We start from the raw sequence: 5292 nt of genomic DNA on the forward strand, positions 1-5292 counted from the left end.
ACTGCTAAGGAGATATGGGACACGTTTTTCAAGTGGCCCATGAAGGAACACCTAAAGTGAAAAGATCAAGAGGAACATTGATGTATTCTCAATATGAGAATTTTACTATGAAGGAAGGAGAAACTATCCAGGAGATGTATACTAGGTTGTCTATACTGACAAATGAACTTAAGTCTCTTGGAAGGGTTATTCTTGAAGAAGACAAGGTTGAGAAAATTCTGACTAGGGTTCTGCCAGTCACATGGGAAAGCAAAATCACTGCTATTCAGGAATCCAAGAATATTGCTACTCTCAGACTGGATGAACTGATTGGAAATCTGACTGCTTATGAAATGAGAAGGCAAACCATGAAGATGGATACACCCAAGAAGGAGAGAAGCTTAGCTCTCAGAATTGCTGAAGGTTCAGATCTGGAAGATGATGAGATGGCTATGATCACTACAGATTTTAAAAAGTACCTGATGAGAGGAAAGGGTTCTTCAAGAGGTACAACCTTCAACAAGACAAGAGCTCATGAGAAACAGACCAATAAGGGTTGCTACAAGTGTGGTAAGACTGATCACATGATCAAGAACTGCCCTCAATGGGAAATTGAGTGGAAGAAAGAAAGAGCTGAACGAAGGAACACGAAGAAGGAACAGGTTCAACCAAAAAGAAACAAAGGTTCAACCAAGGCTATGGTTGCTGCTTGGGGAGAAACCTCAGATGAAGACTCAGAAGATGAAGCTGAAGAAGAGCAAGCACTGATGGCCATCGGAGAATCAGATGATGAACAAGAGGTAAGTATTCTTCATCTCAAAGACAAGATTAAATTCTTGTCTAAAGAAAGGTTGGCTGAGCTATTACTAGACTTCATTGATGAGTCTGAAATAATTAACAATGAGAAGGAAGTTCTGTCTAGGGAATGTGTGATCCTAAAAGCAAAATGCAAAAGTCTAGAGTCTAGGGCAAATGAGAGTGATAACAAAAATGCTGAGTTGAAGAACCAGGTTCTTGAACTTGACAACAGTGTCCTAGAACTTAGGTCTGAAAACTTAAAACTGAAATTAGGAACAGGAAAGAAGAAAGCTGATCACACATATCTCACTCTAGAAGAAAATTTGGGAAAAATGAAAGATGAATTGTATAAGAAAGATGAATTCATCAAAGTCTTAAAGGAAGATCTAGGAAAGGTGAAACATGAACTAGACAGAACTTGCAAGTGGAACAAGGCTTCTGATGCACTCTCCTGGCTGCAAGAGCATCACAGTAGCAACAAAAGAGGACTTGGCTATGGGACTCAAGCTCCAAAATGGGATCCTAAAAGCAAGTACCTCACACTCCCTGAAAATAAAATCTACACACACTGTGGTAAGACTGGCCATTACAAATATGAATGTAATGCAAAAGAAAAAGCCAGTCAAAAGAACAAAGCTTTTGTTCAAGAAAAAAGTAAGCTGCCTGGATGGGCAAGAAGGAATTTGATTCACCCTTTTGCTTATAGAAAGGGACCCAAACTAGTTTGGGTTCCTAAGACTAACCCCTGATTTCCTTTTGCAGGTCCAAGTGAAAGGGAGGAGCCAAATATGGTATATGGATAGTGGCTGCTCAAAACATATGACTGGGGACAAGGACCAGTTCCTTTCACTTGAGGACTTAAAAGGAGGTAATGTCTCCTTTGGTAATGGAAAGAAAGGTGAGATCATTGGGGTTGGAAAGGTAGGCAAAACAGATTCTCATTCCATAGAGAATGTCTACCTGATAGATGGCTTGAAATATAGCCTAATAAGTGTGTCACAATTGTGTGACAGAGGTAACCTTGTGGCTTTTACCTCCACCAAATGCTTTGTGATTAACCTTACCACTGACAAGATTGTTTTGCAGGGAAAAAGAGTTAACAATATTTACATTGTAGATTTGTCCACTCTTTCAGAAAATGAACTCACTTGTTTAAGTGTGTTGGTTAATGATCCCCTCCTGTGGCACAAAAGACTTGGTCATGCAAGTCTAAATCAGCTCAACAAATTAGTCTCTAAAGACTTGGTGATAGGGCTACCTAATATCAAGTTCAAGGAAGACAAAGTTTGTGAGGCATGTGCAAGGGGGAAGCAGGTAAGGTCATCCTTCAAAAGCAAGAAAATGGTAAGTACAACCAAGTCGTTGGAACTGGTCCATATGGATCTATGTGGTCCAATGAGAACCATGAGCAGAGGTGGAAAGAAATATGTAATGGTGCTAGTTGATGATTATTCTAGATTTACCTGGGTTCTATTTCTAACCTCCAAAGATGAAGCATTTGACATGTTCTCTGCATTTGTTAGAAAAACTCAGAAACAATTAGGAAATCAACTTGCCTCCATTAGGTCTGATCATGGAACTGAATTTGAAAATTCCAAGTTTGCTGAGTTCTGTGATGAAAATGGTATAGATCATAACTTCTCTGCCCCTAGGACCCCTCAACAAAATGGAGTAGTTGAAAGAAAGAATAGAACTCTTGAGGATATGGCTAGAACCATGCTACTTTCTAGTAAATTGCCTCACAGCTTCTGGGCAGAGGCTGTAAACACTGCATGTTACATAATAAATAGATGCATGACCAGACCTCTGGTAGAGAAGACTCCCTATGAGTTACTTAAAGGGAGAAAACCAAACATATCCCATCTTAGGGCATTTGGTTGCAAGTGCTATGTGCACAATAATGGAAAAGACTCCCTAGGAAAGTTTGATCCCAGAAGTGATGAGGGAGTATTCTTGGGATATTCTTCACATAGCAAAGCATATAAAGTGTTTAATAAAAGAACTTTGTGTGTAGAAGAAAGTGTGCATGTAGTATTTGATGAAACTAACATTCTTTCTGAGAGACAGGAACATGAAGATGAAGCCATTGGATTGGTAAAAGACTTGACTGAAGCATCAGCTCAGGTCAAAGTGGCACCAACAGAAGGAACAGGTGATGGAACAGGTTCTTCCATACAGGGCAACCTGACAGGGGGAAGAAATCAAAGAGGAATTGAAATAAACTCCTTGAAGGAACCTGTTCATGATCCTGTTCCTCAGCAAATGGCAGAAACATCTAGCAGAAGCCAGTTGGTTGTGAAACCTCACAAGTATCAAAGTTCTCATCCCATTGAGAACATTCTCACTGATCCAACATCTGGAGTTAAAACCAAATCACAATTAAAGAATTTGTGTGCTTTTGATGCTTTTCTATCTATCATTGAACCTAAAAATGTTGTTGAGGCTTTGCAGGATGCAGATTGGGTGAATGCAATGCAGGATGAGCTTAACCAGTTTGAAAGAAGTCAAGTTTGGCACCTAGTACCAAGACCCAAGGACAGATCAGTCATTGGTACAAAATGGGTCTTCAGGAACAAACTTGATGAAGATGGAACAATTACAAGGAACAAGGCAAGATTGGTGGTCCAAGGTTACAGCCAGGAGGAGGGCATAGACTATGATGAGACTTTTGCTCCAGTTGCAAGACTAGAGGTAATCAGACTTCTCATAGCCTTTACAGCACATATGGAATTTACTCTTCATCAGATGGATGTCAAAAGTACCTTCCTAAATGGCTATCTAAAAGAAGAAGTGTTTGTGAAACAACCTCCAGGGTTTGAGAGTAAGGAATGTCCTGAGCATGTGTACAAGCTGGACAAGGCTCTCTATGGACTCAAGTAGGCCCCAAGAGCATGGTATGAACGACTGTCAAAATTCCTGCTGGAGCATGGTTACAAGAGAGGTAAAATGGATAGTACCTTATTCTTAAGGGAAAAGGTAAGGATCTCTTTGTTGTGCAAATTTATGTTGATGACATAATCTTTGGGGCCACCACTGACAAGCTAAGTAAGGACTTTGCAAAATTAATGGGGAGTGAGTTTGAAATGAGCATGATCGGTAAGCTTAACTTCTTCTTAGGCTTACAGATCAAATAAAGTCCAAATGGAACCATGATCCATCAGAGAAGTATACAAAAGAGCTAATCAAAAAGTTTAAAATGGAGGAATCCAAAAAGAAATAGACACACCTATTGCAACTGCCACTAAATTAGATGTTGATGAACCTGGTTCATCAGTTGATCAAAAGTTGTATAGGGGTATGATTGGTCCACTCTTGTATCTCACTGCTAGCAGACCTGACATTGTTTTAAGTGTAGGATTTTGTGCTCGGTTTCAGGCAAATCCAAAGGAGTCTCACTTGACTGCTGTCAAGAGGATACTGAGATATCTAGAAGGAACCACTGATCTGTGCCTTTGGTATCCTAAAGGTAGTAATTTTGATCTAGTAGGATATGCTGATGCTGATTATGCAGGTTTCCTAGTTGATAGGAAGAGCACCTCAGGTATGGCACACTTCCTTGGTTCATGTCTTGTATCATGGGCTACCAAAAAGCAAAATTCAGTAGCCCTATCTACTGCTGAAGCTGAATATGTTGCTGCTGCTTCTTGTTGTGCTCATATGCTATGGATCAAACAACAGCTGGTAGATTTTGGAATTGAAGTGGGATGTATACCAATATTCTGTGATAACACTAGTGCTATAAGTATGACAAAGAACCTTGTTCATCATAAAAGGACCAAGCACATAGATTTTAGACACCACTTCCTAAGAGATAACTATAAGAAAGGATTGATCTCAATAGAATTTTGTGCTACTGATAAACAAGTAGCTGACATCTTCACTAAAGCACTGAGTAGAGAAAACTTTGAGAGGAACAGGTTGGAAATAGGGATGATTAAGATCACCTAAAAGGTCCAGTTCAGAATGCAATTGAAAAAAAAAATTGGTTAGAAGTTTTAACTTTGTGTAACTAACTAGATTGATCCTTACTCAGTCTCATACTTTAATCAGTATACTCCTGTGACATGTGTATATATGACTCACCAATCTCTTACAAAGTTTTTCTATTATGACATTTGAGGCATGTTCAAGGGAATTCTACTTGAAGAACCTGGTTCATCAGTATATGCTTATGAGAAAGTTCAGGTATGTTTTCTATACTTAGCACAATTAGAAAGATTAATTTTTCAATCATGAGCAGAAGTCCTATGTTCACCAAACCTCCAGAATTTATATCCGTTGAGCATTGAACCAGTTTCATTCTCCTAGAACTCTAAAGAAAACAGGATTCTTGCCTAAAAAAATAGTGTCGCCCATTAATCACTAAGAGACCAGAATTCTAAAGTGATTAGACTCCTGATTGACTACTGCGAAAAGGCTGTCGTTACTGCATTTAGTCATAACCCTCTTTAAATACACACCACATCCTTCTCTTTAGTCCATAACCGTCATTAATCTCTCCCAAGTTCTGATCAT

This window comes from Nicotiana attenuata, chromosome 10 (assembly GCF_001879085.1).
Source record: "Nicotiana attenuata strain UT chromosome 10, NIATTr2, whole genome shotgun sequence".
Classification (NCBI taxonomy): domain Eukaryota; kingdom Viridiplantae; phylum Streptophyta; class Magnoliopsida; order Solanales; family Solanaceae; genus Nicotiana; species Nicotiana attenuata.